Source organism: Quercus robur, chromosome 4 (genome assembly GCF_932294415.1).
Source record: "Quercus robur chromosome 4, dhQueRobu3.1, whole genome shotgun sequence".
Taxonomy (NCBI): domain Eukaryota; kingdom Viridiplantae; phylum Streptophyta; class Magnoliopsida; order Fagales; family Fagaceae; genus Quercus; species Quercus robur.
This window is the reverse complement of record NC_065537.1, coordinates 29,649,142-29,661,558: the sequence shown is the minus strand read 5'-3', so window position 1 is coordinate 29,661,558 and position 12,417 is coordinate 29,649,142. Positions and strand designations below refer to the sequence as shown.

Here is a 12,417-nt window from a genome sequence, read left to right as displayed (position 1 = left end):
AATAATAACAATAATAATAATAATATATCCTGCCTTGCTTTCTTCTTGTTCCCATTGATGTACATTGCTAATTTGCTTTTGCCTTTCGCCAAATAGTCTTTTAGCTTTTAGCATTCTTCCCCAACGCGGTATAGCCGCCCTCGCTTATTCGTAACATTTGTCTTTCTAAGAAACAACAACTCCACCCGATCCAACCCAACCCAAAATCCCCCCGTTTATATATATATATATATATATATATATATATATATATAAAACTCTTCATCAACCCTTACCTATATTATCTCATTCTTTTCCTTTTATCATTTCTCCTACTTTGTTTTATCAATATCTACGCATACCTTTCTTTGGTTTCTTAAGAGAGCTTTGTTCAAAGATGAGTTCAAGTGAGCCTGCAGGTATTACTAGATACCATGTTTTATTAGTTATTGCTCATGTATTTCATTTTTCACCACAAGTTATGTTGATGTTTGTAAACAATCTTTGAATTTTCTGCCACACACTGACACTCAGGAAAATTGTTCAGGTGTTCGTTAGGGGGAAAAAATTATTTCAATATTCATCTGCAAGAAGAAAAATAATTTGAATATTTTTTTATGAAAAAATAATTTGATTTTTATAACCTACAATTGCAATATTAAGATTTAAGATTAAGAAAAGCCAACTGTGCTACCCATGCCCTTATTGCCTGACTCCTTTTCGTAATGATTTTATTTTTGGGGCCTTCCCCGTCTTCAGTTTTCCAGTCCACATTAAAATTTTAATGTTGTTTATGATTTCAAAACATTTTGGTCATAATCATGTACTTCTTATGGAAAATATTGTAATCTTGCAATAACAGGCAAGATGCATCCGATCACTTGCTATATTTATTTAGATAATTCATGTGTTTTTTTGTTCAATTAAGTATTGATTACATGGAGTGGTTTAAAAAAAAATTTCAGTTGCATATCCTCCACCTTCAACCGCGCCAACTTATTATGTAGCTCCACCACCGGCTGGTTATCCTACAAAAGATGACTCCGGATACTCTCAAAATCCTCCTCCTCCGGTGGAAACCAAGTCTAGGGGTGATGGATTTTGGAAGGGATGGTAAGCCTTCTCTCTCTCTGATTTATTTATCTATTCATTACCTTTTGATTTACATATTATGTATATGTTTATTTTATGCATAGATGACATACATAATAATGATTTGTCTATTTGTTTGCTATATGCAGTTGTGCTGCCTTGTGTTGCTGCTGTGTGCTGGATGCATGCTTCTGAGGGTTCTGAGGCCATTGTTCTTTTATTTGATCTCACTCCTTTTTTTTGTTGTCAATAAAATATTTATACAGAGTTTGTATTCTTATGAAGGGAGGAATGGACCATTGGATTATTTGTCCGGTTCTTTATCTTGACATAGTTATCATTACTTTGTTATTATCGCATTGTTTTCATTTTAATTAGTGCCTTAGTGGTTGATTTGCTGTCCTTGTATTGTTGTTGTAATTAATATTATTATACAATTGATTTATTTTTTTAATATATAGATTCTCTCTCTCTCTCTCTCTCTCTCTCTCTCTCTCTCTCCTGACTTCTGGTCCAGTCCGTTTAAACAGCACGCTTTCTATTACTTTGAATTGTAAATCTAATATACACAAGCGTAGTCTATGTGAAAAGCAATAAGTCTAATGAGTCATGAGCCTTGACACAATGCGTCTATTTTTTTTTTTAAAGATAGTTTTAACCTACGGCGATTGCTCTTGATGATATAGCTTTTTATCATTAGACCAAGATATCAATTGTTTTTTTGATGTAGGCAAAGATCGAATTCTATATATTTCACTTGACAATAAGAGACTTTACTAGTTGAATTAATTGACACCCATACAATAGGGCCAATTTGCTCATAAGGTGTGTTTTTTAGTGTTTAGTGTGTCAAATGCTATAATTTTAGCATTTGGTACATCTGTTGCCAATGCTAGCTCTTAATGAATCATTTTAGAAAAATTTTAAATACAAGTTCGTTCAAAGTTTTTTTTTTTTTTTTTTTTTTAAGAATTATGCAGACAAGAATGCCTAACTTGAATTTTGACCATTATTAACTGTTGGTAAACTATTTTTAATGGTATTTTGCTGGTCATGACTCTTCAATGGTGTCTCTTCAATATTTATATATGTATATTTGGACTTCTCAAGAATTGCTTTTTATAGGTTTTATTGTACCCTAGAGAATGGATACTTTAAAGTAATCCTTTTGCAAACTACTTAGAGTGGGAGAAAAGGGAAAAATTTTGTTGCTTACAAGTATGCAGCAATTGCTGCATATATGATTATGTGGCAGCAAAAAGAAAGTGATAAGTGTCTAAGAGTCCACCTGCCTCATAACCCATTATGAGGCAAAATCTCTCTCAAGAGCAAATATCCTCTTAAATGAAAACTATTGATTCTTCTATTTTATAAATAAATTCAAAGGTGGAGGAAAAGAGGATCTGATGTGCAGTTTTCAAAATTATAAAATTAGATTTTGTGAATTCGGACAGATTCAATTGAACTAACTTTACATGCTGGCAAGACAAGATTAAATATTTAGTAATTAAATTGAAGAGCATGTGCCAAACTAACAAGTATTTTAACATGCAAAAAATAAATCTAATAAATAAACTATTCATTGAGTGGATTATAATGTCCAAGGTTTATATAATTTGGGAGAATAAAACAATTTATTAATTGAAATTGTTATACAAATTGGATTTTAGAACATAAATCCCAATAGATCAATCGATAGAATCCACTACATCCCCTAAATGGAAGTATACAAATGAATGATTTTGTGGTTTGTGTTAGAATAGGGAGAAGCAACATTATAGCAACAAAAAACAAATCATTGCCCAAGGACTATTGAAAGAATTAAACTTTAGTTTTGCAATCCATAATTTTAACGTCAACTACAGTGCATATTCACATTGTTGAAGATTTTAGAGTAATTCATTAGATGAGTTGATGAAGTAAGAATATTGAGGAGATTGCTTAATAATCACCAAATTCAATTTTCAACAATTCCTTTGAGATGCACCAGTTCAACATCATGGCAATATTGCTTATATGTAATTAGATTTCAAAAGTTACACTCTGTTCAATCCTCAATTGTCAAAGTTGGGATTTCCATTACCTAATTTCTAAACTTTAAATCAACTATTTTTCATTTCAATATTTTTGTAAATTCGAATTTGGTCCTATGAAGTAGTGCGCCACAAGGTATTGACTCCCAGTTCTTTGAATTATGTACTATTTCACGGAAAGAAGGGCACATGTTCATACGGACTAGACCAAGTAAATGCTCAATATCATGGATAGAATTCCTAGATTATAAACATAAACATAAACATAAAGAATAGAATATTTTTGTACTCAAACATATTCCTTTTTATAAATACAAACATTAGCAAATATAAAAATTAATTGTATCAATATGTGACGTTATTATGCTTTTTACAAATCAATTCTATCAATATGTGAACTTGAAATTCTAGGCCAAAAAGAAAAAAAAGAAAAAAAAAGAGGCCTTACCAATATCCTTTTTCAAGCAGCTAATTCAAGTACAAACCCTCCTTTTTGAAATCTCAACGTCAACCACGGTAATAAGCCATTGTCAAACACCCTTGAATCCTAAATCACATTCACCAACAGATATGTACTCCTCAAACTATGAACACTTGGCAGCAATGGCGAGTGAAAACTTAAAGAAAGTCAGTGATAAACCAAAGAAAAGAAAAAAAAGAGGAACTTGCAAAAGATTGAACCTGAAAAGTTGTAGGACCCTTTGACAGTAAATGTCTTCAATCTAAAGAAAAAGAAAGGAGGGTGTAGAGTTAAACTAAATGTCTTCAAGTTGATGAAGAAGGAGAGATAGCAAGTGAGATAGAAACAGGTAAAGTGTACATGAGTTTGTGGATTTAAAAGTGTAGGAGTTTTAATTTACATAATTATCCCCGTTAGTTGAAAACTTGTAAGTGGGTATGATGAGGGTATTTTAGACATAAAAAATGAGGAATTCAAACAGGAGAAACCCCTTAAATAGTAGTATAGATAATAACAATAACAATAACAATGCTAAAATATGTTACTTATCCAATTATTTTTGTTTGACTAATCTTTACTTTTGTCTAAATATATAAGTGGCCATATAAGGTACTTCTAATACAACTATTAACTTTCTCTATAAAAACTACAAATTTGTTCACCCAAAAGTATCAAAAAATAAACAAAACTTAGTAAAGTACAATAGTTTAACATCTAAATGTATTACTAAAAAAAAAAAAAAAATTCTAACTTGCAAAACAACTAATTATTAACCCAAATTAAATCAAACCAATGGGATAAAGAAAAAGAACTTGTGATCAAGAATTGGAATACCAAAATACATAAATATGCAAAAAAAGTAGACAAAAATTTGCCAAAAAGAGAAACAAATATGATGTGACAATTAAATTAATAATAACAAAAATCACTGTTAGTGGAAAAAAATTGTTGGAGAGAGAGAGAGAGTATTGACCTTTTTGATCATGAACAACTTGGAAATGAAGTAAAAAGAAATTTATAAGAAAATTAAGATGGAAGAGGAAGGGTTGAAGTAGATTAAGGTTGAAAATTTAAAAAGACAATGATTGAGAAAATTTGGAACGGTAAAATTTAAGGTGGAGAAAATTTAAAAATGAATAAAATGAAAAAGAAAATGGTTGGAGGAGATGAAAGATTGAACTAAGAAGGCAATGGTTGAAGAAGATAAAATGTTGAATAAAGTAAAAATTGTATAAAAAAAATGATGCTAATGACGTGGTGTAAAAAGAGATTTATAAAATTTATTGCTAAACTTCCATATTATATATAGTATAGATAAATATGTATAGACATTGTTTTTGGTTTTTATTAGTCATTGATTTTATTTTTTTAGTTATAACCATCTAAATTAAAGTAGATGAATATGTAAAGATAAAGTTAGATGTAAAGTTAAAACCGCCCAAGATGAATTTGTAAAGTCAATCTTTTTATATATATTTAATATTGTCCACAAAATTTAGGAAAAAAAATAAATAAGAAAAAGAATAACTATATGGCTAATAATGTGACAGATGAGGTGACACAATATGAGCATAGCAATAATAAATGTTATGCTTCAGCTTTTAAATATAATATATAGATATAGATGTTGGCTAATGTCATAAAAATTTGAAGGTATAATTATGGAGCCCGTTGAATGAGATAATATATACTTTTTTTTTTCATGTGATTAAATTAATAAATAAATACATACATCTGATGGATATGATGAATGACAACATGAAAATAATTCAATAATTATATAATTTCCTATCAAGAACTTGAATGGTAAAAAATATAGGACAAAGTTTAGCTACAAAATTGTTTGTAGCTTTAGGCTACAACCTTACTCAATAAAATAAATACTACTATATATTTAAAAATTTTAACTGTTAAATTGCATGTTCTTAATGCTTTTAATACACATGTCAAATTTTGTGTCAATTGAATATTATTTATCATATAATCTACAAACTTATTTTTTATGCATAATTTTAAACTACAAAAAATTGCAATTCAAACAATTTATTGATGTCATAGCTATCGATATTTAATTTTTTGGAAATTTTGCAAACATGGAAGATATAAGAAGAAGATGTAATCCAATGGTGGATTTGTCAAAATTTATTTCTAATAAAAAGATATTGGGTTTTGTAATCCATACTTCAAACATCTACTACAATGCATATTCATATTTTTAAAGTTTCTAGAGTGATTCATTAGATGGGCTAACAAAGTGACCAAGCTTGAATATCGAGGAGACTGCTTAATCATCGCCAAATCCAATACAATTTCCCACAATTTCTTTGAGACACACTAGTTCAACATCATGGCAATATTTCTCATATATAAGTAGATTTCAAAAATTGCAATCAATCTTTGGGCGGTGTGTTGCAATCAAAAGTAGGTTCATCGACCGATATGGTGAGGTGGAAAGGAGTTGAACAAGCTAGAAATGCAAGGAGATAAGATGGGTAGCCCCTGGATAGCTGATGCCAGCACGACAAAGTTGCCAGAGATGGTGCACAGGTTGAGGGAGGAATCGGGGGTAGTGGGGAATCACGTGCATGAAACGACAAACTTAGTGGACAACAACCCTACACGAGAGGTGGTCGGAATAAATCCTTCTACACCTAGGATAGAAGTGTTACTTGAGAATGGAAAGGTCTAAAAGCTGGTGGGAAAGGTGGGCGAGATGGAAGCTACTTTGGGGGTGTTTGGTGGGGATTAGATTGTAGACCAGGTGACTCAATCGAGGGTATGCTGTGGGAGATTGCTACCTATCAAGACTCAGAGGAAGTGCCCAAATCAAATCTAGCACCAAACTAAGAGTTTAAAACAAAGGAGGGAGGCCCAACTATTTCGGACTCAATATAGGGCCTGTTAGCAATGAGCTTTGATGAAAAGAAAGGATGGGCATCAGATCCCCTCAGCCCAACAAGCTGATACTTGAAAAGAATGGCTAGGGAAGTGAAAGCAAAGGCAACCCATGAAAGAATAACCCCACTTAAGGCGAAGCGTGAAGGCCCAATTCCACTCCAAGATTTAGACCTGAATATTTGTGATCTAAAACGCAGGAAAGGAAGTATAAAACATAACCAAACCCTATGCGATGAGAAGTAGATAGATGGCAGTGTGGCGGTGATTGCAGAGTAGCACTGCCTAGCCAAATAAGCGTGATAGCCTAGAACTGCTTGGGATTGGGGTCATCCTTGGCGTTTCGAACACTCACCGAGGAGGTGAGAGCAAAAGACCCTCTTTTGGTCTTTCTATCGGAGATGAAGGCTAGAGTGAGCAGGATCAAAGGCATTTAGAACAAAATTGATTTCACACAAGGAATTACAGTTCCTAGTGATGGTCAAAGTGGTGGTCTGGCATTGCTATGGAGGGAAGGTACTGATGTGAGGTTCAAGAGCTGCTCCAACTCTCACGTTGACGTGGAGATTCATGAGAATTCTTCATCGACACCATGGTGTGCAACTGGTTTTTATGGACAACCCAATGTAACAAGACGTTTTACTTCATGGTAATTACTAGAGGTTTTGAGAGGGCAGAGCCATCTACTGTGGGTGGTTTTGGGTGACTTTAACGAAATTACCCACTCCGACGAAAAATTAGGGGGGCAGGAAAGAGATGTAGGACAAATGAGGGAGTTTAGAGAATGTTTAAGTAGATGCGGTCTAATTGATCTGGGTTTCGCAGGGCAAAGATACACTTGGTGCAACAGAAGGTATGGGGAACACCGAAATAAGCTTAGACTTGATAGAATGGTAGCAAGTGAAAGTTGGATTGAAAAATTCCCTGAAGTGGGTGTTCATCATTTTGCAATGTCTATATCTGATCATTGTCTACTAATGCTTTTCCTTAACTGATGACAACACCACAAACAGGTAAGGAAAAGATTTTTCTTTGAGGCCATGTGGATAAGGGAGGAAGGTTGTAGGGAGGTGATTAAGGAGGCGTGGGATCCACTGAGGAGAGGCCTAAACCTTTTGATCAAGGATAGCTTGAGAAGCTGCCAAGAGCATCTACAACAATGGAATTGGAGAGTGTTTGGGAATGTAAACAAAAATATAAGGTAGAAATAGATCCGACTTCAACAACTTGAATCCATTGATGGTTTTCTTGATAAGGCTGAGGAAATTCAGAGCACAAAGAAGGAAGTCAATGAGATCCTAATCAGTGAGGAAATCATGTGGAAGCAGAGATACAAGGCCTTGTGGTTGAAGTAGGGAGATTGAAACATGAAGTTTTTCCATGCCACGGTTAGTTAAAGGAAAAGGAAAAACAGAATAGTGGGACTACAAAATAAGCACGGGATTGGAAAGATGACTAAGAGAGTATAGAGAAGACAACCTAAAGTATTTTGCGAATATATTCATGTTTGATAATCCCTTCAACTTTGATGTGAGTTTAAACGTAATCTCTAACTGGGTCACATTAGACATGAATGAGGAACTGTTGATAAAGTTCAAGGCAGAGGAGGTTTGGAGAGCCTTACAACAGATGCACCCTATAAAAGCACCAGGCCTTGGACGGTATGTCTCCCATTTTTTGCCAAAAATATTGGGATATAGTAGGTCCTGATGTAGTACAATGTGTTTTGGATGCTTTAAATTTTGGTGTGTTGCCTTGTGGTCTCAATGAAACATATATGTCTTATATTGAAGGTTAAGTCACCCCAAAAAATTACTAAATTCAGGCTTATAAGCTTATGTAACTTGCTATATAAGATTATCTCTAAAGTTCTTGCCAACAGGCTAAAAAGAATCTTGAAGGAGGTAGTTCATGAATCTCAGAGTGCATTTGTGCCAAGCAGATTGATAACAGACAATGTGCTAATAGCTTTTGAGACGATGCATTGTATTGATCAAAGAAGGAAGGGTAAGGAAGCCCTAATGGCTGTGAAGCTTGACATGAGCAAGGCCTACGATAGGGTAGAATGGTTGCACCTTGAAGCCATGATGAAGAGAATGGGTTTTCATGAGAAGTGGATTTCGCTAATGATGATGTGTGTGACTACAATGTCTTATTCAATATTGATAAACGAGGAACCAAAAGGGAAGATCATCCCTTCGAAGGGATTGTGGCAAGGAGATTCGATCTCATCATACCTATTCTTTTTATGTGCAGAGGGGTTGTTGGCTATGTTGAGAAAGAGGAGAGGGAAGGTCACATTAAAAGCGTGTCTGTATGTAGAAGGGCATCGAGAATCTCCCACTTGCTATTTGCTAATGATAGCATTATATTTTGCAGGGCATCGGTCTTAGAATGTGATAGAGTGATCAAGATGTTGGAGGGTTATGAAAGAGACTTAGGTTAGAAAATTAATAATGAGAAAACCTCCTTATTTTTTAACAAGAATACGAGGAAGGAAGTACAGGATTAGATTAAGCAGAAGTTTGGGGCTAAAATTATCCTACATCATGAAAAGTACCTAGGGTTGCCTCCACTAGTTGGAAGGGGTAAAAAGAAAGCACTTAGTAGAATAAAAGACCAAGTGGGAAGAAAGATTGCGGAGTGGAAAGGCAAACTCCTATCAAATGCAGGTAGGGAGATCCTCATCAAAGCAGTAGCACAAGCCACGTCCACCTACATAATGAGTGTGTTTAAATTCTTGGATTTGCTGTTTAAGGATCTGAACTCCATGATGGGGAATATCTAGTGGGGTCAGAAGGAAACAGAGAGGAAATTAGCTTGGGTTTCTTGAGAGAAGCGATATACACCAAAGTCTGAAGGGGGATGGGCTTTAGGGATCTTAAGGCCTTAAACTTAGCCCTTCTCATAAAGCAAGGATGGGGAATATTGGAAAACCCAAGATCATTGGTCCATAGGGTCTACAAAGTGAAATATTTCGCAAAGGCTCCATTTTTACAGGCTCAGTTGGGTAAACGACCCTCATATGCGTAGAGTAGTATTTTGGCAGCCAAGGAAATAATTGTGAGGGGCTCTCAGTGGTGTGTTGGTAACAGGCAGAGGGTGCATATCTGGGATGACAGGTGGATTTCAAGACCTGACTCCTTCAGTGCAAGCAGCCCACATGCTCCCCAGGCTGAGGTAGAACTGGTGTCGGATCTCATTGATGTTGATAAGAAAATTTGGGATGTGTCTAAGGTGAGAAGTATCTTTCTCCCCCAGGAAGCAGAGGTGGTGATTCCAATCAGCAATAGGTTGCCAGAAGACTCATTCATATAGGCTTGGACCACAAATGGCAAATTCATAGTCAAGAGTGCTTTCAGAGTGGCGCAAAAGTGGCTGAAAGAAGGTAGCAACCGATCTGAAACAGGCAGCAGCTCTGATAATTCGAAGATGAAAGCCATCTGGAAAATGATTTGGAAGTTAAATTGTCCAAATAAGATCAAACATTTTATGTGGCGAGCTTGCAAGAACATCCTCCCAACTAAAAATCGCCTTAAAGCTAGGGGAGTGGGACTGGAAGATTGCTGTGCTTAATGTGGCTTCAGTGAGACTTCGGGGCATATCTTATGGGGCTGTAAATTTGCTAAGGCTGTTTGGAGCGCAACAAAAATTAAATTGCCTCGGTTGCCTGATTCACTGAGGGACTTCATAGACCTGGTGTGGGTAGTCATGGAATCTTGCTCAAACATTGACTGGGTCACGTTTGCCGTGACAGCATGGAGCTTTAGAACAACAGAAATACCATAGCACATGGTGGACAGTGCAGAGGACAGGAAGCAATTACCAGATTTGTGACTGAATATATAGATGAGTTCAAACAGGATCATCACACTCCGATGAGAGTTTCATCCTTAGCCTCACAACCATGGTCACCACCACAGCAGGGATGGTACAAGGTTAATGCGGATAGGGCTGTATTCAAGGAGGTGGGGGGCTGTGGTATAGGTGCGGTTTTAAGGAATGACAAGGGACAAATGATGGGATCAATGAGTAAAAGAGTGGAGCTGCCTTTGGGTGCATTAGAAATAGAAGCCAAAGCTGTAGAAAAGGGGTTGCAACTAGCTTGGGATCTTAGCCTCAAGTAGATCATTCTTGAGTGTTTCCCTAATAGTAGTCAACTCTTTAAGAGAACACAGTTTGATACCGAGCAGCATTCACAAAGTTGTAGAAGGAACGGTACTGAGGAATCTACGCTGTTTTGATGCGTGGGAAGCTTCCCATACACGCAGGGGGAGTAACTCTGCAGCTCATGTTTTGGCAAGACATGCCAAGTCTGTTACTGAATGTATTATATGGGTGGAGGGTACCCACCTATAATAGCTGATCAAGTGCAACATGATGTAATTTGTATGAACTCTATTTAGTTTAATGAAATCCTTTGTTGAGAATCAAAAAAGAAGAAAGAAAAAAAAGTGGGTTCGCGGATAAGACCGGCTCTTCAAGAGAAAAGCAATACAATAATAATAATAATAATAATAATAATAATAATAATAATATAGCCTGCCTTGCTTTCTTCTTGTTCCCATTGCTGTAAATTGCTAATTTGCTTTTGCCTTTCTTCGAATAGTCTTTTAACTTTTAGGGTTCGTTTGGATGGAACTTATTGTTGCTGAAACTGAAAACTGAAAACACTGTAGCAAAATAATTTTTAAATGTGTGAAAAGTACCGTGGGATACATTTTTAATATTTTTAAATGCGTGAACAGTGCTACTACAGTACGTGAACAGTACTGCTACAGTGTATAAACATAATTTTTGCCTATTATGTTGCCTTTGCACAGTAAATTTACTGTTCATGTGCTGAAAAAAAAAGAAAAAAAAAAAGAAATGTGAACGTAGGTTTCAGCGGTTTCAGCTGAAACCAAATGCTCACTTAGTATACTTCCCCAATGCGGTGTAGCCGCCCTCGCTTATTTGTAACATTTGTCTTTCTAAGAAACAGCTCCACCCTACCCAACTCAACCCAAAATCCCCCCGTTATACATATATATAGAAAACCCTTCATCAACCCTTACCAATATTCTCTCATTCATTTCCTTTTATCATTTCTCCTACTTTGTTTTATCAATATCTACGCATACCTTTCTTTGGTTTCTTAAGAGAGCTTTGTTCAAAAATGAGTTCAAGTGAGCCTGCAGGTAACTACTGGATACCATGTTTTATTAGTTATTGCTCATGTATTTCATTTTTCACCACAAGTTATGTTGATGTTTGTAAAAAATCTTTGAATTTTCTGCCACACACGGACACCTAGGAAAATTATTCAGGTGTTCGTTAGGGGGAAAAATTATTTCAATATTCATCTGCAAGAAGAAAAATAATTTGAATAATTTTTTATGGAAAAATAATTTGATTTTTATAACCTGCAATTGTTAAGTGTGGGGTAGTATATAAACTTCGGCAGGACATAAAAATGGCAGTAATGCAAAATATCAAAGACCTTGTGAGCTTGGGTATCTGTTGCAATATTAAGAAAAGCCAACTGTGCTACCCCTGCCCTTATTGCCTGGACTCCTTTTTGTAATGATTTTATTTTTGGGGCCTTCCCCATCTTCAGTTTTCCTGTCCACATTAAAATTTTAATATTGTTTATGATTTCAAAACATTAGGGAGAAAGATAAGAAATTTGTTTTTGGTCATAATCATGTACTCCTTATTGAAAATATTGTAACCTTGCACTTGCAGGCTAGGTACAGCCAATCACTAGCTATATTTGTTCACATAATTCATGTGTTTTTTTGTTGAAATAAGTATTGATTACATGGAGTGGTTTAAAAAAATTTCAGTTGCATATCCTCCACCTTCAACCGCGCCAGCTTATTATGTAGCTCCACCACCGGCTGGTTATCCAACAAAAGATGGCTCCGGATACTTTCAAAATCCTCCTCCTCCGGTGGAAACCAAGTCTAGGGGTGA

At 35.3% G+C, this 12,417-nt stretch overlaps 1 long non-coding RNA gene across 3 annotated transcripts in view; it reads left to right on the top strand.

Moving 5' to 3' along the window:
- The first annotated feature begins 227 nt into the window (after nucleotides 1-227).
- Nucleotides 228-12,417, top strand: part of LOC126721108 (uncharacterized) — a 51,994-nt gene continuing 39,804 nt past the window's right edge. For 2 of the 3 annotated variants that reach the window (XR_007653826.1, XR_007653825.1), the window contains exons 1-2: nucleotides 228-398; nucleotides 945-1,092. This is a non-coding gene — a long non-coding RNA (uncharacterized LOC126721108). Of the gene's footprint in view, nucleotides 399-944; nucleotides 1,093-1,220; nucleotides 1,526-12,417 lie in introns of those variants that run through there. The other variant, XR_007653824.1, reaches the window with a different exon arrangement.